The 25,739-nt window shown below is 35.4% G+C and overlaps 1 protein-coding gene across 1 annotated transcript in view; it reads right to left on the bottom strand.

Annotated features, from left to right (window-relative positions):
- Nucleotides 1-25,739, bottom strand: part of IGF1 (insulin like growth factor 1) — a 48,289-nt gene that overhangs the window by 9,002 nt on the left and 13,548 nt on the right. The gene's annotated exons all lie outside the window — the stretch shown is intronic.

Here is a 25,739-nt window from a genome sequence, read left to right as displayed (position 1 = left end):
TATAAATTGCATTATTTTAACAGAATCACCAATGACAGTTGTAGAAGCTGCCTGCGTGTCTCAGTTCTAAGACCCTGTTCTCAGATACAACTTTGAAAGGTATTCCTGGAAATGGCCACCTTTGATCTCTGCCTGGTTGCTGTTTAAGCATTTGAGCAAAATTATATCTTCTTACAATAATATTATTAAAATATTTTCTTGAACTGTCTTGACATTGAAGATGGAGCGGGAGGAAGTTAAAATCTGGCATTTAGAAGCCTTGCAAAGGAAATTTGCTCTTTAGCTTTCAGATGAAAACTGATTGTTGAGCTGACTGAGGTAGCTGGTGTTTAAAGATCATAGGTCATGCCTGTGCTGTAGGCAAGTATTTTCTAATGAAACATTTACACTGAGCCACTCTGTGAAGTCAGTGTATTCCAAAAGGGAAATAAATACCATATACCGCTGCACAGGCTGTAAGATCTGCAAGCGCAAAAGCTAGTAGGAATAAGAACTAAAGTAACAAAGTAACCAACGAAATGCAGTAAAAGTAGAAAGATGCTTGATAGGAAAGGTTAAAGAAGAAGGTATTATATTCTGTAGCTTTGCAGAAGATAGGAAATGGGAATGGCATAACATGTCCTTTCCTGCATTTTGAGTTTGCACTGGCCATCTGTAGAAATTATTAAATTGGCGGATGTTCGGTATTTTTCACTGAGCTCCCGTAAAGGGTAGCATTTTCATTCATAGAACTTCTACGCTTCTCTTTTTCTTTTTCTTTCAGTGATTTATGATTTCTTTAGCAACCACTGAATCTTCTGCTGTATTATGCAAAGATTACAGACCCATTATTTCCTAGGCTTGTTTGTGTGTAACCCATGTGAATGTGCAGTTGCCCTGCTATGACCAACTAGAAGTGAAGGAACAATAAACTCACAAAAATAATTAGTTTTTTACTTACTACATCTATTTAAAAATTCTGGTAGAATTTGGTTTCAGGCAGTAAAATTCTGAAAAGATTAAATGTTTTGTTTTGACATTTTCAGCATTAAGCGTTTCCATTTACAGAATGATCTGCATTGGTTAAGAACACAAAAATATGGAACAAAGGAAAGAAAATTGCACCAAGAGCCAAAAAGTGAAGTAACTCAGATCAGTCATCCCTACCATTTCTTTTTTTTTCCTTGCTTTTTTCTTTTTTTTTTCCCCCTGCTTCAGTTTTATCACTGAAACCAAAAATCTGTTATTCACAGAGCTTGGCAGGAGTTTACATTTTAAGAAATTACTCAAGCTAGATAAAAGATAAGGGTACCAAAAAAAGATGAAAACTCAGTTTCTCTTTGGGAAATTATTGCCTTTAATGCTTATACAGCAAATTCTAGGTTAATAGCCATATACTTGTCCTGCACTGGTCAATTTGAAGACAACGTTGCATTTTGCAATTCTCTGTGATTAAAACATATGCCCAGTGGTGAAGAACCCGTGAGGCTTTAATACATCTGTAAATAAAAAGACCTCTAGTGGTACAGTGTGCCTAACATTTTAACCAGCAATAGAGTCAGCTAGGAGCTAACTCTCCCTATGAGCTTGGTAAACCCAGACAACAGGTTTTTAAATGTCCTTTTTTTCCAGGGACTATAAATTAAACACAAAGAAAAACGTGCTTACTTAGTATATTGCAATTCACCAAGGGCCTCTATACTGTACCTTGTCTGCTAAATCATTTGTTTCATAAGACTAAAGAGAACAGCAAGCCAGGAGTAGATTACAGTAATATTTTGATTTGTCTGTGTGTGTATGTTGTTTTCTGTGTTTCACTGGAAAGTGTTATAAATATTAAGACAGAGTTTCGGGGTTTTACTTCCAGACTATTTTCACTCACTAATTCACTCACTGAATTATCATATAAAGTACAAGATATTCCCTGGAGATTTTACTGGTCTGTTAATCAGGTTGTCTTAGCCTAATACTTTTAAAATTTAACAGTTATAAGAAAATGTGGAGTGTCCTTACTGTGTAGGATTTCACTTTTTTTCCTACTCCTATATAAGACATGAAAGGGCAAATTCTGTTCCTGGATATGCAGGTCTAACTCTTCCTAATAGATCCAGCTGAATGTTGAAATCAACAAATAGTTGATGAGTTAAGCTTTCCTTAGTCTGCCAATTTTTCATAAGAAAACATACTAAAAACTCCTGTTCAAGAATTTTCCTTTCAATGGTATTTCATAGCAGCCTAACAGTCATAGACATTTGTTTTATTCCTATTTTACTATTGGATACTGCTAACACTAAAAATAAGGATGTACTGTTCATTGGTTAATTTAAAGTGGCTTAACATGACTTAGCATGCTTAGCATCCCTGGCAGTGTTCAAGACCAGGTTGGACAAAGCCTTGGGTGATATGGTTTAGTGTGAGGTGTCCCTGCCCACGGCAGGGGGGTTGGAACTTGATGATCTTAAGGTCCTTTCCAGCCCTAACTATTCTGTGATTCTATGATTCTATGACCTCTCTACCTAGAGAAGAAATTACCTATCAAAAAACCAAAATATCTATCAGTCCAATGGAAGATTTCAGGATTAGTAATATTTTGCACTTCTAAGAAGCTTAACTATGTTAGCTCCTTATGACATTCATATTGAGTAGCTAATTCTGCCTCTAAGTGACAAAATTTAGAATCAGCAAGATAAAATGTGTTGTCCAGGAACTTCTATGAGTTAACAGAACTTGATAGAAGAAATCTTTCTTCCATGAGCAGCAAGACTATCAATGTCTAATGACTGAAAGCTGCTGTTTTATAGGATCCATTGATATGGATTATAAGGGAAATAGTCAAATGAAGTGCGAAGTTTGCAAGGCCTCAACATTTTGTTGCTTAATATGGTTAACATTTAGCTTTGTTGTGATTAAAGCCAAAGATGAACTGGTTGATAGAGGTGATTTCTTTTTTTTCTTCAATCTTTCATCTCCTAACAATCAATAGTTCTGTCCAATTTGTCTATGTTCAGCCTGTAGCTATACAGCATTGCTTGCATTCTGAATTTTTAATTTAGCTCAATTATATAATCTGATGTTTTGTTTTCCTTAATTATATTTTATTCAAGGCATAAGGTAAAACAGTGACATGTAAAGGGTTACATAGCATTCTACCAGATTATTGTTATAATTTCTTTTAAAAAATCTATGATTTATTGGTAAATACAGTCATTTCAACAGGAATATATTTGGGATTTTTTACATACATAAAGTAGAGGAACTAGAGCCATCTAATCTAACTTCTAATAATATCACTCCTTTATTTGTATGTGATGTCTTCCCAATAAGTCAAACAGGAATTTACACAATTTTTCTGTTATTTGTAATCTGAAAATTCTGATTGTTATTCTCATCTAGTTACTATCTTGTGTGATTACATGGAAGTTATTTTGCCTCTTAGTGTTTAAATTTGAACACTTACAAAGTTTACAAAGTGCCCATGACAAAATACCCATGACAAAATAACTCATGAAACATTGTGTGCCTCAGTAGCAACTTTTTGCCTGCACTATCATATACATAGTTAAACCAAATCCTGAATCCTGGAATCTTTCAGATGAAAATCTCAGTTTACTTCAAAATTATCTTTACAGTAGCCATATCGAAGACATCTAATGAGTTGGTTTACTTTCTGACAGAATAATAACTTTATGAAGGAGGATATAATATCTTATAGCTCCTTAAAAAACAAGTTTGGAATAGAATCACATTCAGTGATGTTGTCAGCAATGAAACTTGCTGTTTATTTACAAACTTAAATATGTATTACATGGCACACTAAATGCTCATCCTTCATAAAAAGATAATATTAGTTTGGTGAAGTAAAATGTTTGATGTTTGGGCTGGTTTTGTTGTTTTGTTTCCCCAAGGTTTTTGAAAGACTAAAGCAATCCAGTATACTTAAAATATGGATGAAATAGAAAGTGAGAATACAGATAGAGCAAATAAATAGAAAAAAAATAGGAAAAAATTATTCTTTTTTAGTAATCGTGATTCTGGACTCTATTTCTGAGAAGAATCTGATGTTTAAATTAGTTTTAAGCTAGTAGATTTTAGATTGCTGCTGTCCTTGTAAGTCCTGCAGAATACAAAGAACAGTGTTATCACAAAGACAAGAGAAACAATTACAAGGAGATATTGCCACTTCTACAGATATTAACAGTATTTGGCCCATCTTCTTCTGGAATGACTGCAGGGTCAGATGGTCCCAGTTCATCAAGTTAACAAAGTATGCACTTAGTTCTGGGCAAATGTTCAAGCTTCTACAAGGTCTGTTGGACTAAGGCACATATTCAACAGTAAGCACATGCCTGAGTGCTCTCCTACGTAGGGACTGACGTAACTAAACACTTAAGTTAATTTCTAGACCAAAACCCATATTAGCAAATAAATGGCTGGTTGTTTTGCACATTTAATGCCAGTTTTCTGTTTCTTATTTTTTTCTTATGATATTACCTTAAAATACTGACTGGTCCTGCTCTGTCAGTATACTGGGCATCCATATAGTTCTTTCTCATCCTTCTGACACAATTTGAGCGCTGCCTTCCAGCTGTTATCAAAAAGTCCCTTGTATTTACTCGACCTTCAAAGTGCTGCCTGTGGACATGTAACAGTCCTAGGCATTCTTTTTTGCTGAGGTACATTGATCTCCTTGGAGGTTTCTTTTCTTTTTTGTCAGTTGCTGTCTCAAAAGAGGTTTCATATCATGTAGGTCAAAGTTCACTTAATAGAATTTTTGGCTCTCATTTAATCTGCTGAACCAAATATGTGAACGTTTCTTTCCATGTGCTACAAGCAGATACGAAGTCTAGTTACACTGTTCTGAAGTCCCCTGAAAGCAGGCCAAGGTACAGAATCCCAATAGTTAAACAGCTGGCTTCTATACTAACAGCGCTTCCCTCTAAATAATGCAAAGTCAGTGGAGTAATTCAGCAGGGCTTGTTTACACTTTGTTTCTTTGTTTCCGCAGGGTTTATTTACGCTTTGTTTCTTTGTTCCCCCTGCTTCCCTCCAAAATATCTCACTGGTGCTGCCATTGGTTCTGCTGTACCAACGGTTTCAATATAAGAAGCACTGGTGTAGGTGGATTATGGAAGTTTCAATTGTTGAACTATCTAGGCATTCTGTGGAGAATTATAATCTATTGTTGTAGCATTAATGTTAGAAATTACATGAGAAATAGCCCAGGATAAACACAAAGTTAATCTACTATTTAGAGGACTACAGGAAGAACTCAGGTAACATATAATGGAACTTTTATGTGGCTCTTTATATTTGTTGTAGATACTGTTTCTTAGCCCAGCAGTAGAACCCGAGAATGCCATTTAACTGAGAAAAACACCATAAATCTGAAAACCAGGGAACTTATCACTAACCTAGTATTACAGTCAATCTTCATCTATAACTGCAACTTTTAAATTTGGAAGGGCTATTGACCTATTACTGTACTATAATATTTTACATGGAAACTCAAAATGTTTCCATTAAAACACTTACTGCTGTGTCCAGTTCATAGCTCATAGTATGTGGATGTATGTAAGAATATTATAAGGCAGTAGGTTGGTCAAACAGAATTTTTCTGTGGCCTGAGCATCAAGGTTGAGAGTTTGTGGCGTTATAGTACAATGTAGTAACTTAACGAGCACATCCTGTATGCTAGATCCAGACAGGGGGCTGGTTGGAGTGTTTTTGTGTTGCATGTACTATCTGCCTTCTGGTGGCAGGGAAGACTAGGGATGCTGGGTTTGAGATCCATCTTACACAGCTGCACTATCTGAAAATTAGGGATCTAGTCTAAGATAGTCAAATCAACAAGCAGGTGTGTCTGGAGATGGGTTTATTCCTGTTTTGAATGCTTTACTTAAACTGAAATTAATACTTGCCCTCTGCAGGAGCCTGTGCTCTTTCATCAACTACAGATAAAGCTGTTTGATCCAGCCTTAGCGTATATGCACAACTTCTAGCAAACGGAACTCAAAGAAAATGAACTGCATTTAATGTAATTTGTCCTAAATCACAAAATATATCACTGTTGTACTACAGTGCCATTCTCTTTTATTTCCATTTTAACAATTAAATATAATGACACATTGTTCTAAAAAACATACCAGCCAGGCTGGCTACTGTTCATTTATGTATCTCCATACCTCTTTTACTATATTCTGTATATCAGGCTAGTATTCTTTTCTATTTTTACATTCTAAATGCGTGTTATGTGCAAAATAAGAGATTGTTGATGTCACTTTTCATCTCCTTGTGATCTTAGAGAAATGTTTTCATGTTATATTGGTAATACTTCTTGAGGGTTCTCTGGAGTTTCTAATCTGTATTTGGAAAATTATGAGTCAATGTTCAATCAGCAGGCAATGTCTGTATTTTGATACTTCAATGAACTGCTACAACAAACAAACAAACAAGCAAACAACAGATCTTGTGAATTGTGGTACAGAACTGTAACAGAAATACCTCAAGGTTTAAACGTTGCAAAGTAGGCAATCTGATTTTAATGTAAACAAGTGTCATGTGTTTTGAAGCCACAATATTTAATATTTAACTTTCATTTTCCTTCAATGTTTTGCTACTGCCAAAGAATAATTATGCTTAGACTGATTTTTGTTTGTATTCATCAAAATGAGCATATATTAGCATTTATAAATGCTCAATGAATGGATGCTCTAGCTCTGAAGTCTAATTTAATATGCATGAGAATAGAGGATAAGCTTTATCAGTATGCACGAGTAAAATCTTTATGAAAGCATATGCATTCTTTAATACTGAGATATTTCACTAGAGCTACTGCTTTGTGGAATACTGGAGCGCCTTAATTACCGATTCTAAGGCAAAAGGATGTTTGCTTATTGCTCTGAAGTTCTAGGTAAGACTGGGAAAACAGGCACCCCATGTTGATCTATAAAAGAAATCTATCAAGACTTCACAGAGTTTTTTGCCTGAATAATTAAGATTTATAAGCTGCACCTTATAAAATAATGAAAACTCTGGTTTTCATATAGAGGATAAAATAACTCTTTTACTTCTTTAAAGTCAGTTAGCTGACAAATGCAGATTTATTCCAAGCAGTGTTTTATTTTTTATTTTGTATGTTTTTGTTTATTTAGTCTGCCACACAGTAGTATAAAGTAATGTTTTCCTCTAGAAGTATGCTTTCAGAAGCACTTTTTTCTCCATTGTGTATTTAATTGGGAAAAAAAAAAAAATCTCTTTTCCCCCTAAATTTATTTCCAAAGTACAGCACTTGTAACAATTTCCTCTCACATATAGTTGCACTGTATCTGCCCTTTTTATGGAATGGCTGCTTTGGAGGCCTTTAAGTATGCTAAACATAAGATAGAACCATTATGCTTCATATGGTAGTTCCTCAGCCAGTTGCAACATGTGAAGAGAAAGACCTATATTTTTGTGAGTGTTGAGCTGGGAATGAAACAGAAATTTCAGAGTAAAAAATTTCAGAAAGAGTGAGAAACAATATAATGTATTATTTTACACCCGTTCAGTGCTCTAGAGGGTGAAACTCATGCCAACCTAGCACAATTTGCAAGCCTACGTCAGATTCCAGGGCTGGAAAGTGCCAGATGCTGCCAAAAAATATATATACTTTGGCAAAGTAAATGCTTTGCTGGAAAGAAACTCACTATTGCAAGAATAGCCAGGTTTATCAGGGTTTAGGACAAGATAATTAGAAACCAGAAGAACCAGTAGATCCTTGTTACATTTGAATGTTGCCCCTCTAGTGCATCAAGGATGACAACAGTAATAGAGTCATCCATTCATAATGAGAATACATTCTCTCTTCTTCTTGTATATGTAGTTAGTGCTTACCCTTGTGTGTGGTGTGGAAGGTTGATCAATCATAAGACCTTCCCATACCCTTCTTACCCCATAGTAAATATAAACCTGCCTTTTATTTGGATTACCAAATTAATAACAATGCCAAACCGTAACTGAGTGAAATCGTGCCATCACTGACAACACCAAGAAATATTTTAGTGCAGTCAGGATTATGACCTGATGAATCAGGTGCCAAAAGTTACTTATTTATAACCTGATCCAAGGTCTATTAAAATCAATGAAAAGACGTCCATTGCCCTTAGTAGGCTTATAAGCATCAGGCTGATAAGAAACTATCACTTGCTTTTTCTTCCAACCTTACAGTTCAGTGAGTAAATACAATCTTAATGGCATTTAGAGAGATTTGCAGGGAATGGATGTGGTATGATTCTTCGAAGGGGGTGAGAACAAAAGAAAGAATACTGATGTAAAATGTGAAGCCAGAACGACTGCTATGTGGTTAATGGCACTGACCACATAACTATCATTACATTGCTTTTAACTGTGTAATCAAGATTCTTCTCTCTATAAATACTCTTTCTCAGCTGTATTCTGAGACATTAAAGCAAGTAACAAATGGCAAACATTTACAAACAGGTACTTTTGTTCCTGCATTTTGGAACCATCATCTGGTTAGAAGCAGAAGGTATGAATGGGTGAATGGCTGTTGACTGAAGTAATTCCTGTCTAATACCTTTCACGCTATCCAGGAGGGTGCTTATCAACATGTTACAATTTTTATTTCTATTTATACAGTAGTAGCACTTACAGGAGGGTAAGCAGTTGAGTGCAGGCCACTGTCATCTTGTCTACTACAGAGGTAGAGATTTTTCATTCCCATATGAGAAACAAGTGTGACAATATAAAAGAAGGCAGGAGGGAGAAATAAGGTAACAGTAAGGGCCCAGCTCACTTCTCACACTAGTTTTGCAGTTTTGCACTTGTCTAATGCAGTTAACTTCAGTGGATATACTTGAATGTGCTTTAAGTTCTAGAGCTATAAGCTCTGTTTAGTAAGATCTGATATCATTGTTGAGGGCTTTGTCAGCAAGAAGCATCTGACCTTGTACAATAATGCAGCAACAGAGCATAAGGAATAAACAAGATTCAGCTTTGTATCTGTACAAGTGTCTGAGTCTGTTTAGATTTACAGTTATTCAACCTCACTGTACAAGTCAGGATGACATTACTTTAATTACTTCAAAAATTACTTTAAGCATGGTAAAATGACGTAATGTTTTTGAAAGAAGTCCAGCATGTAGTTTTCTTATGGCCAACATTTTAAATGTGAATTATTTTCCAGAAAACTTGGTTTGGATTGTCTGCTACTTTTGGCATATTGGGATACTTTTGCTTGTGAAGATTGACTTACGAGATTCCTGATTAACTAGGACAAATTAACCGCTACATGAAGAAAGGGAATTAAGACAGAAAGACTAAGGGACAGATTCTTTTGTCTTCACTGACGTTAAACAGTGCCTTATCCTAAATTAAGAGAGCTCTTTGCAGAGAAAGATAGTTCTTAATTTGAGCAGTATTTCTGGAGTCTACATATCAATTATTTGCACACGAGAAGGCTGTGACAGTGCCAGGAACTGAACCTCCATCAACGTAAGCACCAGGTCAATGCTTTAACTGTATACCTGTCTTGCTTTAAAGTTATTTTTGCATCAGTAGGACATATAAAAATTTAATCTTGAAATGAAACACTCCTTTAAGGTCATGATGCTCCTGTTAAACTTGTCTAATGAGATAAAAGGATTGAAGCTTTCCAGCAGAGTACATGGTTGTTAGGGAGTGAGGATGAAGTCACTGGGATGAGAAAGGGACAGTAAGATGTGTCTGGAAACAAAGCCAGAACTAAACTTAGATAAAATATGCTGTTGTGCTTGATTTATTTTTCACTCACTCTGGTTTTCTACCAGTTGTAGCTCCACTCTTTAGTGATTTAATACTGCAATAGGAGCTAGGAGAATCAGTTCTAGTGACAGGAAGGTAAAGAAAAAGGAGTCACTGCTGAATAATAGGTTAAGCTATTCTTGTTACCCTTGACCATCCAGCTCACCTTTTAATTACTGAAGACATGCAGAGGGATTATAAAGGAATACTGGTACAGTGCAGGGAGAAATTCGTTCCAGTACAACATTTAAAATACCAAACCTATAGTTTCTGTAGGATCATTGAAAGTGGAAGTGCTTATAAGCAGTAAGGTTGGTTTATGAAGCAAATAGGAAGTAATAATATTTTTTACAGGGCTGACAATGCCCTCTCCAGTCACAGTTTTTAAAGGGGAATGTGGTTTCTGAGCAGATTCTTTAAGTTCTCACTTGCTAAGTTTCAATGGCCTTTTCAGGGAAGTTCAAAGGTTTTTTAAAAGTTCATTTCCATTTAAAGAGTTTTTCTAAGTGCACAGAATTGTTCCTTTCTTTTACTATTTCCTTTTCAACTTGTTTAGACTTGATTAATAATTGAAATATCTTCATCATTTGAAGGTGTTTTTCAATGGCTTCAATTGTTTTTTGCAATCTTGCTGGCCTTTTGCTTCACTGAGTTTATTTTGTGGATAATGCAGGAATACTGTAAACTGTCAAAGGTTTGTGGCAAAGTTGAAGTTGATCTGGCTTTTAAATTCCATGTGATCACTGACTTCTTTTGAGCCAGAACTTCGTACATGCGTAATCATTTAAGCAAGCAAGTCCAGTTCAGAAGCATGATGAATAAGTATGCTTACAATGGTGTAGACTTTTTCATTTATCTTATTGGCGTACTAATGTTAAAACTTAATGGTGACCCTGTAAGCACTTTTAAATGTGCTTCAGTCTAGCAAATCATTCTCTTCAACACTGGTCCAGTGTTGTTGCACATCATGGCATCCACTTCACCAGGCTGAGCCTATCCCTGTTCCAGAGCTATGGTCACTATGAAAGAAAAAAAGAGTACTGTGGAAGAGTGAGAAAAATACTTGTCTTAAGCATATTTGGCCAGTGGAGGGCTTACATGGTATCTCAGGCTATGAGAAAGTAGAGCCAGTTAATTTTTACAAGGGCATTTTTACAGAATCTCTTTGATTCCTGTATTGGTTATTAGAAATAAGAGACGTTTTTAATTCTCAAGCCTTAACACCTATCGTTCAATATTTGTTCCTTTAAATGCTAATAAATCTCAAAGCCTGGAGGACTTTGAAGAAAGATTTTGATCATCTGAAAGAACAGATTCTGAGTTGTTTCTGAAGGTATTTCTCTGACATTGGCATCAGTATTAAGCCCTTTTCAAATATTTATGTTGTGAATCTTTAGATATTTATTTCTGTACTTACAAGTTACTTAGCTGTATTTGAAATTCATAATCCATTATTCAAATCTGACATTAAAAGTCAATCTGTAAAAGGAAAATTATATTCAGGCATATTCTGTTACTACCCAAAGTTTGACTTAATAAGGTAATAAATATTTTCAAATAACTATCCTTTAGTAGTTAATTATAATTAATCCTACAATTAAATCTGATATTGATATAAACCAAATAGAATAGGGTAGAAAACAATGCTTCCACACAACCCCCCACCCCAAAACACCAAAATCTGTGTAATTTTTTTGTTTGCTGCTTCTATCTAATTTAATACAACTAAAAGAATGCGCAAATGCCCAGGGGAGGTTAAGTAATTTTCAGGGATTATAGATGCTCAATTCCAAATTGTGACTTTGGGTTTGTTTTTGGTTTGGTTTGGTTTGTTTTTTTAACATATTCAAATTACCTTTGTCATTAGCTACACAAATGTCATTAAAATGTCAATAATCTATAAAATTTCCTCATATTCCTAAAAGTGCTATTACATATTTGTGATAGTACTTGCAACTTCCTGCACTTTTAGTATTTGTACACTTTGAATGTGGATGTAGATGCCAGGAGTATTGCTTTCTCTTAGCCTTTCTGCACCAAAACTGTTTAGAGTTCTTTCCATTGAGAGTGATATTTGGATAAAATATGACCATTGCTCTTACTGAATCTTTGGTCAAAATGTATACCAAATGAAAGTTCTCTGTGGTTTGGGAAAGTTGGATTAGGTTTTTTCCCCTTGTTTTTCCTTTTACATTCCTCTGAACTCCCCTTTGCTAGCCAGAAAAGGAGGTGCCAAAATAACCCAAGGAGCCTCTGCAGGCTGTCCAGAAGTGAGAATTTCAGCAAGTTCAGTGAGAGTCACTGCTCATGCAAGATTTCCAGAGTAAAGACCTTAACCAGGACAACACTTTAATTTTGCAGAATCGTTTTCCCCATCAGTGAAAGTTTCAGGTCCGCAGCCAGTATAAAATCCTAAACGGAATTGAAATCAAGTCACTTTCACAATTCTCTTTGTATAAAATGGGTCTGAATTTTCTCTTCTTTGCTTCTAAATGATTACCTAAACTGCATCTCTTGTGATTTTGCTTGGTTATTTGCAATCTAACCTCATCTGTCAGTTACTTATTCCATTCATGCATCACTTCTTGTCTTCTTCTAACATCACTTCATAACTTTTAAAATGAATTTCCTAAACTCATTCCAGCATTCTAGGTATTCTTTGTTTATCCCTCTAGCAGTTAGACAGCAGGGTATTCAATAAGTTGTTATCAATTTAAACTTTATAATTGTTTTGACTTTCTATCCAGCATTATAAAACTGCTATGCAATCAACTGTGATCACTCTAAAGATTAAAAACACAAGCATAAACAATTGCATATGGTTTTCCTTATACAACTTTAGAACAATATTTCTTTTAGACTGGATAAATTTAACATATATCTCATTTAGAATTAGTGACATTAAAATACAATCAACATAAGCATCATCCTTGCTATTTATTTTAATCTTAGTGATACAAAGCACAAACTGAAAGTTTTGATGCAAGAAGTATCTACATATTATGGATCTGTGAGGGGCTGAATCTGTCTTTGACTCTTTACATATCTGCCTCCCTCTACTAGCATGAATGTGTTCTTTTGCCAACAACTACTACACAGTGTCTTCATAGAATACTACCTGTACCATGGAGACAGGCATATCCTGCCTCTCCAATGGCTTTTTGTGTCTTCAACTGTACATAGTATGTGAATATTACATTAATTACATGCTGTAGTGAAATATATGGATTTTTTTCCTCTGTCATATGAGACAGAGAGATGGAGGTGTTGCAATGAAGCCGTATCACTAGCAAATAGATCTGAGTGCTAGAATTTCTTGAATATTATTTATATTATAGAGCAAACTGGTTATGCCTCTGGAAGAGTTGAGTGATCAGCACATAACATATTAAATTTACCTTAGTATGTAAGGTTTACAAGAAAAGCTTTCTGTCATTTTAATGATTTTTATAAATTGTACTTTATGTCAAGGTCTACTGAAAAAAATGTAAAAAAAAATCTATCTGACAGGACTGCAATTTATGTCTGCATAATTCTCAAGTTTTTTGATTCCTTTTTAAATTAAGACTGGTTTTATGGCTGCTCACATATTAACCCTGAAATCACATTATCTGTAGCATCCATTAAGACTTGCTGTAAATATTTATACTTATTTTCCTTCAGCTTTGTGATCCAGGTTTTATAATTGTTGCATCTTCTAGGCAGTGTGTGTTGCTGGAATGCCTGGACACTGACAGGGGCATTGTAGTCATTGTTTTGTGACATTATTTGTGTGTAAAATATGGGTGGTAGGTTCACTTTCTTTTTTACACTAGAGGGCCCCTTCACACTTGGTTAGCAGTGTGGCAGCACCTACAAGTCAGAGCAGTGGAAACTTGCTGCAGTGTGCCTGAACTACAGGATGTAACAGGCTCACTGTGTCTTTGCTTCACAGAAATTGCTTCTGCACATTGTGAAACTGTCACCTCACCTTTGATAATTTTCCTTCGTTCTTACCACATAAGGTGGGAAGAACAGAAACACTCTGGAACTGTTTCTGAACAGAGAAGTTAAGATTCATTCCCCCTTCAGTTTATGAATACACATGAGAATGAAAAATGCCTTAAGCCAGGTGTCAAACTGAAAACCTCACCTTGAAGGTTTCCTAAAATTGTGGTCACCAGGTAAGATTTTTAGGGGCTGCTGAAAACCACTTCAACTTGTCTTTCTGCTGTCGGCGTGCCTGAATCAATCTAATTTCAGTAATGGGATCAGTATTTGTACGGATTGAAGAAAATGCTTATGCTAGCTTTTCACGTTGCAGTAGCTTTTCCTGTCAGTATTTGGACCTTGGGCTACAGTGGCTCAAATAACAGACAAGGACTAGAAAGTGAGAAGAAAGCTTAACTGCTGGAGATAGGCACCCCCGTGTGATAATTCCTCTTGACTTTTTTTAGACCAGAATTTCAGATAATTTCGATCTGCAAATACAGTTCTGGGTTTTGAAAAATAGATTGGTTGAGAAGGTGTGCAAATCAGGAAGTAAAACTTTTCTCAGGTATCTGTCCCGTACTCTGTCCTTTGCCCTCTTTTTTGCATTTTTAATAGTTTTTTTAATTGTCTACACAGAAATTTCTTAGTGTTAATCAGGATAGGCTTTCTTAATTTCTAGTTTACATAAAGTGTTATGGTAGAAAACCAGGAAATTTAGAGACAAAATAGTTGTGTGCTCTACTTTAGTAACCTTTTAAATTTCTATAATAATTGAAGTGTATTCATTGCGGTTGTGTAGTAAATAGTGTTGTCCATTCAAGTAACTATATCAGAAATTTTTCCCAAAACAGAGTTATGCTGATATTTTAAAGTATTGCTACTGACCTCCACAGATTAATTTCTTAAGCCCTACCCTGCTCTTTGTCAGCTTCATGCTTGGGAAATGTCACTGGAGTGACAGCTGGTGGAGTGAAGGCAAAGAGGAGAAAGAAAGCAATGAAAAATGCTTGGAACATTTTGCTGTACTGTAGGGAGGAAAGATACCTGATATATAAAAAAACAATACATAGCTTTAAAAATCCACAATATGTTCCATGCTATGTAAAAGACTGATTAATGTTGGTTGTAATTAAACTCATATGCATAATGAGCAGCATATTTACTAGAACTTCTTGTGATTCTTCAATAATGCAGCAACAAGGAAGATTATCCTTTCTCTTACTCAAGGACGACGTCACTGTACTGATAAGTAGGACTTAGGAAAGGTTTATGTTCTTAGCACTAGGATTAAACACTGTAATACTGCTTTTAATATAGTAATTTCTAGCTCTACCAATTTTCAGTGATTATCATGCAAGATCATTAGGAAATTCAGAAGTCATTTCTCTGGTCTGTGAGTGAAAGAGTGGGGTAATCTAAGGATAAATAAACTCCCCACTGTAATGTTCCTGTACCACTGCATCACATCTGGCAAATATCTACAAGGTTTTTCAAAATGATATGCTGTAAAATTGCTAAGAAATGCAGTCTTCAAAAATTTAAACATATTGTTAACATTTTAGTGTTGAAGCTGGTAGTGATTATTGAGTACTTTATTTCTTTCCTAATAGAACAGACGTTCTTAATTTATTATTTCACATTAGATTTTCACATTTTCAGGGTAAAATATCAGTGATAGGACACTTGTTCTTGCTTTCTATTCAGAAGAAACCAGACATTATTCCATGTCCTGTATCTTGCTCAGATTCGTTTTGACTCATTTCCTTATAGAAATTGCTGAAACCTCTCCAGAGTTCTTCATGGACCATTCATTTGTTATTGTCTCAGTACTCTGGTGCAATAATATAAAGTTGTATTTACTGGATGTAGAAGAAGAAAGATTAAGAGTTAGCTCTTCTGGATGGGCTATATGGCATCTGGTATAGCTCAAGCTGGAATCTTTGAGGGGCAGCCCAATCCCTAAAGAATAATTCATCCTGCCTTATTGCACAAAGTGTCTGAAAATTAAATACTTCTGCATAAGAAAACTAAATATCCCGTAACATTTTCATTAACTGGGCAGCAGAACACAATGTTTGGTAATCAAACATATAAATTATGATTGTTTGGCGCCATAATATTGCCATTGACACTAACAGTTGGAGCAAATAACTACACCTAAACTATACTTTACCTGACACTTTCTGATATTAATCTCTGCCTCAATGTTATAGCTTAACCAAATCTTAACTGTCTGGGTTTTAAGTTTCGTGCATTGTGTGTCTTTGGTACATTTTTAAGGTTTTTTTTTTCTTCTAGTGAAGGAATGGGACAGAGAAAGTTGCAGCTAAAACCATTGAGTCATTTCCAACAGTAAGATTAGAAGCCACATGGTTTGCCCCTATTAAAACATAACCCCCTCTTCTTTGAAGTGTATGGCTGTTTTATTGAATAACCCTTGTGCTTCTGCAATGTGAAGGTGGAATTCAGGGAGAAGGCAAAAAAGAATTTTCTTTGGTTCGGATATGTGCACTTGTGTCCTGCATATGGAAATTCACCTAAAATTGCAAATTTCCAAGGTTCTGAGGTACTTCTCAGTAAAGGTAGGTATAGCTATTAGTCCAGCAGAAGTGTTTACCAGTTTGGTTCTTTGAAGAGCTGGGCTGCAACAACTGGGTTTTTTTTATACACCCCTCATTATAAGGTCAAGGAGTTGTCATCTGGCAACTCTCCTCTTTAGAATGGCTGCTATCATTTGTTACTGCTACCACAGCTGAACCTGCTGTCTGATACCGACATTTTCCCATCTGAGCATTGAAATGAGCGTTCTCTTAATATTTTTTCTTGGACTCAACTGAGATTGAAGGTAAATGAGACACATCTACTTTGTGGTTAGGTGATCTGATGTGAGTATTTCTATAGACATCTTTCACAGTTTCCTTCACAGTCTGCACTAACCAGGACTGCAAGATTGATACTTATATAGCTATTCCCTGACATGCAATTGCTAGTACACAGTGCAGTCACTGACCAACCCAGATCTGGTAGGAAAAATTGGACAAAGTTGCATGTGCAGAGCGTTTGTGAGAGGAGAACTGTCCTTGAAACCTGGTTCAAACATGATTCACCCTCAAAGGAATCAAAGTCCTAGTTCAGGTAAGGTAGCTGCCAAATACAGAGCTTTATTAGCAACTTTTAAAAGCCTCTCTGTCTTAAATCATGTTTTCTTCTGACTCATCACTTTTACGCCTTTACAAATGAAATTTTTCTGCCTTGTTTGCAATGCCTTTCTCTTACTGCTAATTCTCGTGTTCTTTTTTTTTTCTTTTGCATGTAATTCTGATGTATAATGATTGTTTTTAAAAGAAATATACTAGAATATTGATTCTTTTAAATTAATGATGGATATCTCAAAGCTCAGACTAAGGGGTTTTGTTGGGTTTTTTTCCCTATTGTTCCTGCCTTAAGAATAGTGGAAACTTTTGAACAGAGTTTCTATTAAACTTGAAAGAGCAAAACTTTTCTCAGTGTTTTTTTTTCCCAAATCAAAGTTACTTAGCAATTCTGAAAAATAATATGTTCACAGTTCATTAACACAGTATTGACCCAGAACCGACAGATATCCTACCTGCAGGGAAGTCATTGACTTCAGGAAATTAACCTCATGGGAATATTGATAGGAACAGGGTTAGGAAAACAGCATGCAAGGCAAGTGCACTCTTCTCTGAGGCGACTTTTTGATTTATTGCCTCATCTCTGTGTTAGCATTGGCAGAATGTTGTGGAGAATGAAAAGAAATTGCTTACTAGACTCTACCACTTTATTGAGAGGATGCAAGGAAAGTGGTGCGAAAAGTGGAATGTGTGGGGAATTAGAGTGAGAGCACAGTATTTTGCTGCTGGCAGATGTCTGCTAGGCTTCACCATTTTACTGGGGTGGTACAATTCAGTTGTTATGACACATCCAGGAAGAAAAACAGAAAACACGAGCTGGAGGCTGGAGAAAATTAAATGATGATGACTCAGAACTTACATCCCAAAGTAAAATGAAGATTGAAACACTGCAGTGTTTAGCAGAGGAATCTGAAGCACACATGAAGAAATGAGCTTCCAATTTGCTGAAGCTTTGCACCCATCTTCAGATGAAGAGGGTAATATTAGAAAGCTAGTGTCAAGGTGAAAAGCAAGGATGATTACAAATAAACTGAAAGCTGAGCCTATGTTTTTGCTGCCATTCCTTTTCAAAATATCCTTTTTGTTCAGTGTGTAGTCAGTCCCACATCTGCTTCTGCTGAAATCCAAGGAAAAGTGTTTCAGCGCCTAGAAGTGTTATTGTTTGACTCGTTTGGCTGGGAGAATGAGTCTCAAGTAACCTATGAACTCTGTGCCATATACTTGCAGTAAGCAGAGGGCCTGCTGGGGTGATCTACTTAACTTGCCGTTAAGTTTTATGTAACTTATAGTACTGTTTAAAAATGGTTTGAGGGATTCTCTGCAGTAATATGGCATGCATTAACTTCTAGTTTTAAAGTAGTAGCCAGTTTTTATCCCTTATGTAAATATATCTATTTTTATTGTATTTACTGAACTGTCTTCCTAAGTCAGATAGACTATTACCTATAATTTATCATCCTTACTGCAATGTGGCGTTTTGCTTGAAACTTTAACCCTTCTAGTGGTTGCGTTATATATGAGTTACATATGAGCTTCTGAAAAATAATATTTCTGTGGACCTGAAAGGTTACCTGAATCAGGGGATTTCAAAAGCATTTAAGTGGTGAATAAATATCATTGCCTCATTTTCACACATGGTGAAAGTAAGACAAATACAGATAAAATTGGTTTGTTCAAGGTTATGTAAACTGGTTAGTCCCAAAGCTAGAAATAGTCATAGCCCTCCCAGCTGCTTTATTCTTTATCCATTGCCTATCTATAGAAGTACTTGATCTGTCCTCTGAAATATGAAAGGTGAGAGAGAGTTTACACCAATTAGGCTTCTCCTATTAGGAAGTCTTATTTCTGGATTTGTCAATTGCATAGAAAGGGAGTGTGTTGGCCATAATTGTGCACTGCTGGACTAATACATTTCACTAATGCATTCACCTTTTTTTTTTTTTTTTTAATGAGTGCAAAATTTTTTATGTATTTTCTGTACATATGAGAAATTGTTTGGGAACGTGATCATCTTATGCATCATATCGAGAAATCAAGTTACTATGGGTTTGATAGTGGAAGTAATCTGTGTCCTGAATTCTTGTGCACTTTAAGTGGCAGTTAAAATTGTGAAGTGTTGAAAGATGGACTGGTGGTCTTGTTATTTATTACCAGAGAAATTCAGGTCCTTTTATCTTTGCCAAAGAAGCTGTAATTCAGTGTAACCCAGATTATGGTGTTGTATGGGATATATCATCCCATATCTTGTGAAAGCATAGCCTCAAACCTCATTGAATAAAATGGATCCTATAGAAAGCCCTTATTTCATATTTTTATGTGTCATTATGTGTTAGTGGTCTCCTCAGTAGATTATTGAGAGGGCAAAGGCTGCATTACACCACTGCTAATGACTGTGATCACATAAAAGGAAAATCAGTCCAACATAGTGTTTCTGGTCTACAGCTCCAACATAGTGGTATTGTAAAAGGACAGCTAACAGATAAGAACAGATACTCCCTACTGCATGTCACTTGAGACTAAGGGTATGTTTCATTTCCTTTAGCAGTACCTGGCAATACTGAATTTTGTTTATCACCAGACACTTGGCAACAAAAAGTATTCCTGGTCAGTACTTTGCTGCTGCCTTGCACAGCGGCTGCACTGGAATTTCTGCAGCTCTCAGGAATGAAGCAATTTCTGTCTCTCCAGTGAGAGTAGGCTAATGATTATTTGGAAGAGTGCTTATACTTGAAGAAAAGGAGAGCAGGATTACATTCCCAGTTTCTGCTACATGCTGTTCTCCATTGCTTATAGTTGTCAGGCCTAATAAGGACTAAGTTAACTTGGACTGATAAATAGACCATTTACTCACCAATTTGGGAGTACCATGCTTTTATTTATTGACTGCATATGTTTATTTATTGACTGCATATGTTTTAATGTAGAAGCTCAAGTTTATTGTCTTCTATTAAGGTGATCAGGACTAGCTGTTTTAACAGACTATACCACTATGAGTTATGCTGATGATGAAACTTGTTCTTATTGTGTCTCTTTTCTGAATCCAAGCTTCCAGTGTTAACACTTGCTTAACAAGTTCTAGATTTTCTTTTCCCCTTATAAAACAAAACAAAACAAAACCCATCAACATAAAGGGATCATACTTCAAAATAAATCTCCTGAATTCTACTTGATTTAATATCTTGAGATCTTTTAATCTCGATTTATTTAACAGTTGAGATTTTAAGCTGCTGAATGCACATATTATGCACTTTTAAAAGTGACATTGCTATGGTTATGAGTTACACAACAACATGATGTCAGCCCTCTGATTGGTGCCATGGTATTTAGCAATGCCACTTGGACAGGAAAGTTCACACACAGAAGCATGGCCAGCAGTTCTAAGAATTTTATATCTTTTGAAGTATTCAATATATTTCTTTATGTGTGGAAGCACTGGACTTCCAAACTCTTGTTTTTATTTTCCAGCAATCTCAGTGAACTTAGGGTCATTGGATTGCTTGCTTTCTCACTAGCTGCACTGAAACCAAGCAGCCATCAGCTAAATTACTATAGTTCAAATGTGTCTAAAAAGAATTCAAAATAGTACTTTAAAAAAAACATTATGACTCTGCTTTCAACATGGCATAAGGATGTAATGGAAACTGAAGAGGTAGACGTGATTCAAAGAAAAAGTGGATTTTCTGTACTGACTCAAGAAACAATGGAACTTTCAGATTTCAACTGCCTACTTCAGCCACAAGCTTTCTGTGATTATAGTTGTTTCAATAAGAAAACAATCTGCTGATGATACAAATTAGGTAATGAGGTCTTAGTTTTCCAAGACGTCTCTCTGTCTCCTGAGACTACAGGGAAACAGCAAAATGAAAAATTTACCAAAATATTATCAATCTATACTGGTAATATGGCAACAATGATAGTCTATCAATTTCTTTGTCTGAAAAGAGTCAAATGAAGGACAGTTAGGATGGACTCAATCAACAGAATCTTAATTTACCTGTTAAGGTCATTCAGAACAGTTTTCTAAGTAAGTGTTGGGTACAGTATGGTGATGCACAGTGGGGAAAGCAGGAATAAAAGCGAACTGAAATATGAAGTGTTTTTTTTTATTTTGTAGATTATTGTTCATTGCCAACAAAGCTTAGTATGTGAAAAAACATTATGTTTTTATAGTGACTGTTGAGAAATGCACTGGTCATCTCTGCTAACACTCACATCATAAATTACTTGAATGAATTCTTGTCTAGTTGGTAGTTTCAACTGACTACCCATGAATTGATAAGCCTAATTTATGTTGTCATTGCCAAAGATAGGAGTTTACTTTTTCCAGCTGCAGGTTTAGCATGGATCTCTGAGAAGTATCTACATAACCACAGTACTTCATGAGCTTGTGAACAGATACAGGTTTTTTCCGTACCACCTTTCATGAGCTCCTTCATTAGCTGAAAAGGAAAAGAAATGGTTTATGTTTTTCTTAATTGTTTTTAACTTTTTAATCTAAAATCAGGTCTCCTGATAAAGAGATTTCAATCACTCAAAATTCTAAATGATTAGGCACTGAATACTATTTATTACCAGCCGCTTGGCAACAAGACCAATTCCTGGTCAGCGCTTTGCTGCTGCCCTGCGCAGCACCTGCTCTAGAATTTCTGCAGCTCACAAGGATGAGGTAATTTCTGTCACTGCAATGAAAACAGAGGCTAATGATTTTTTGGAAAGGTGCTTAGATTTAAACAAAAAGAGGAAGATTGCATGGCTTTTGTTTCCAGCTCTCCTGGCAAAAGTGCTTTGTTAGCTCAGGTAGGATAGGGTTTATGCTGAAGCTGCTTTTGAGGAAGCAGCACACTTACAGCTCCTTGGTTTAAAATCTACTTATGCCTTTTTGCTTCAGTTTCCCCTGTGTAAAGAGAAGTTACTACTTCACTGTATTTCTAGGTTAAATTAACTGCCATTTGTATTCTGTGTTGAACATAGAAAGTACTAGCAGAAATGTTAAAATTTCTGTGCAAAAAAATCCTGGCCATCTCCAGTTGGACATGCAACTACTAAGGCAATAAAACCTTACAAACACTCAGGGAAACAGGTGAATTCTTGCAAAATTGTAGGGTATAATGTATTTGTTTTAGTGTTGGTATCAAATAGTTTTACGATGAACACTCTAGGAGAGTTTACAAATAAAATATTAATTCTTATTGTCTGCAATGTTTGAATCTTAGAAATCAATAGGGCATGAGACCATCCATTACATAGTGAAGACAAAATAAATATTAGAATGCTTTTTTCCTTCTCAGAAGGAGTATTCATCCTGCATAACCATGGATACAATTTTCGTGTTAAAGACTGTAGTCATTTAGTGATGGACAGTATCATGATGTGAAACTGATTAGCCTGTGACCAAAATTAAGGCTAATATTCCCTGATCCTTAAGATCACAGCTTCAGTCACTAGTTGTTTCATTAAGCTTTTCTGTTTGAGTTGCAGTACATGTTTTTAAAATGCCCGTAATTCATAGATCCCTACATTATTTTTTGTTACACAAACTAATACTTTTTAATAAAATCTGCAGACCTACATTTTATATTATAATGTATTTATTTGGAATTATTGCAGTAAATTCAAATGCTGGCAGATGGCCTCACTGAAGTGGAGAGTAGGTCTAAGTCACAAGTACATGAAACTCCAAAATAAGACACCCTAAAGAAGTTTGTGGAATTTTTAATTATATTTTTCTCGTTAGAAAACAAAAAACCCAATAAGATATTCATTGTCTCCAACTTCCTTCAATGGTTATAATTTTTCTCATGTTCAATTTTTATTTTGTATTCTTTGGGATCCACATTTAGACACTGGCATCTTGCAAATCAGGTTAGTAAAAGGGTAACACTCACAGTACTTACTAACCACTGTCTGTTTCAGGATGTCTCCTATAATTTTTTTTCAAATTCAGCCTTCATTATTTTTAGCTCACTTGGGAACTTATTAGCTTTCATCTGATGCCTCACATATTTATGCTAGAAATAAGAAGATTTCATACTAAGCGTATTAGTATGTTTAACGTCAGAGAGGAAGTCAAGTCATTATGCCAATTCTTATTTTAAAGAGCTTTTAATAGTTATAGCTTTTTCACAAGCAGTCAATAAGGTCCATAAGCAAAATTTAGACAAGTAGCTAAGGACCCTGACTCATATTTCCAAAGATACTGAAGCAACTAAAAACACGGACTTGGACAGGCCTCTGCCTAGGATTACCTTTCATTGATTTCAGTGGAAATTAGATACATGATAGTTTTTGAAAAATCTCTCGAGTGCCCATCTGCCTCTTCAGTGCCTAAAAATTGTTGAAAATCTGCCTCATATGCCTTTACAAGCCTCCAAGGTCTCACTGACTTCTCATACTTGTTCTACATTTTGATAATAGATTAACACTTCTAAACTTTCAGTGTTCAGTCTTTCAGATGTAGCCATCTACCTGCCACAAAATCAAGACCAATTTAGACGCTTCAGCAAACACTAAAATATGAAGAATTATTAATTTTTAATAGTTTGTACCATGAATGGTAGATAAACTTAAAAATTATATTACAAACCTTTCAGGCTGGTTTAAATGAATGTTAAAAATTAAGTTTTTTGGTGTGCATGTACTCTTTTCAAATCAGACGTAAGTAGTATCTATTGATTGCTCAAAAGAGCTTCTATTTGCTGTATTTATAATACAGAAGGAAAAATATCAGAAGTTCAGCTGGTAGTTCTTAGGAAAAACAGATGACTAGTTAGAAACCAGTGGGAATCCAGTCAAGGGAAAATATTTGTGGTGCAATGACACTTATGGCCAAAAGACCTAGGAAAATCAATGATCAATGTTTTCTTTAGTAAGCATAGAGAATTCCTCAAATTAACTCACACTATCCTCAGTGCACTGAGCCTAAGCCAATTGAAGTTAACAGATAACTGTGAGTGAGTAACCCTGGACTCTTGATTGTAGATTATGAAGTGAAGAAACTCCTGGATAGGGCTAGCCTGAATTATTAATGTCACTAATGACCCCTTCTTTGCTATCATCTTTTCCCCTTTTTTTTATACTACATATCAGTTTTTCCTAGACAATGTCTCTTTTCTCTGCCATATGCAAATGTAGATACACACTTTTTTATTGTATGACATCCTAAAAATAAAAAAAAAAAAAAGAAGCCAGCAAAAGCACTCCCTCCTATTTCATTATTCGAAGATAATTGTTTTGCATTCAAAATCTGTTGCAGGTTATTTGATTCTTGATGGGGGGGGTTCAAGCCTGATTTATAAAAAAAAAAATTGCTCTTTTTCGCAGATCTGATCTTCACCTGTTTCATATCAGGGTATAAATTTCTATTTAAAAAGAGCAGTGGACAATAAAAATATCACCACTTATGAATTCTGCTCATTTTGTTAGTCTTCATCTTAGTGATAACAGGAAATAATTGTCTTTTATTGCACCAAATCCTACTGCTTTCAAAAACTAATGTAAGATGACTATGTAGCAAAAATTATGGTAGTTGGTTTAACACTATTAGAGATACAGTCGCAGAATTTCATTCCACTGTTTGCAGAAAGAAAGCTGAGTGTTAAATTCTACAAACGATATCTTCCTATTTTTTTTCAATGGCCATATTATCTTGACTGTTCCACTTCTTTAAATTATTGTATCTTGGGATAGTTATATTTTATCTACTGTATCTAATTCTTGAAATAGAGGTGGAACTCTGCAAGTGCATGAAAATCAAGCATGTATCTCATACAGGATCACCCTTCCTGACTTTTAAATGCAGAAGTCAATAAATAACTGTGAATTGAGAGAATGTTGTGGCAATATTACCTTCATTTCTACCCTATTACCCTCAAGCCAGAGCAACTGGGAATGGTACAATGCGCAATATTAAGGGTAGCCTGAAATAAACTAAATTGAATATATGTTTTTTTTCATAGAGAATAAAAATAATCCTTTCTGGTTTTTTTGTGCTGTACTCTGCTTCAAAGCAATACTTACTGAAAAAGGTTTATCAAGATCTGAACAACCAAAAGTACAGTTCCTACCCTCCATAGCTGGTTTGGAAATTTTAACTACTGCACTGCTGTTCCCTGCAAAGGGGTCACTTTAGAGAAGATTGTGGAGTGTGGTTATCTTTGAAATGGCTCTGTACTGTTTCTATATTGCCTTGGATGAAGGGTCGACTTTGTTCTCCTGATTCTACTTGTTGAATGGATAACAGTTCAAGCAGGTTTTGTCTTAGTTCTGTCGTATTACTGCTTTTATAGATGAGCTTGTTAGATCATCAGCTATTTTCTAAATCTTCAAATTACCGGAGTATCTCAAAACTGTATGTCATTTATATCAATGAGTCTTTAACTGTACTTGAGCATCATTCTGTGTTCTTTCTCCATGATGGTGCTTCATGCACAGTACTCTAACAGAGAAAATGCTTCTTTAATGACTTATGATATTTAGAGGTCACTCTAGGTTTTAAATATTATTGTTGTCTCAATTTCTTAAAAAGACCCCTGCTGGACCACATATATCCATAGGAATAGAAATGAGTCCATGTGAACAGCAGTGTGAAAAAATGTTTTGTTATTTGCTCATGGATAAGGTTACCTTGTCTAATTAGACAGTAATAAAACATGAAGGAGTGTTACTTATTGTGGCATGTAAGAGTATATTCTACCTATCTATTGTATCAAAAAAAAAAAAAGAAAAGACAGATAAATGTTTCCTCCTACTTTTACTAAGTGCTTTCTCCAACAGGATTCACACTTGATCAGACTAAGGCCTGGGAGTTTGTAAAGGCCAAAGGAGCAGCTCTAACTGGTTTTACGACATAAGGCATGC

The sequence above is a fragment of the Pezoporus wallicus genome, unplaced genomic scaffold (assembly GCF_028554395.1).
Source record: "Pezoporus wallicus isolate ANWC-B61680 ecotype Strahan unplaced genomic scaffold, APGP_CSIRO_Pwel_v1 contig_2871, whole genome shotgun sequence".
NCBI classification, from domain to species: domain Eukaryota; kingdom Metazoa; phylum Chordata; class Aves; order Psittaciformes; family Psittacidae; genus Pezoporus; species Pezoporus wallicus.
This window is presented reverse-complemented; position numbering and strand designations above follow the sequence as displayed.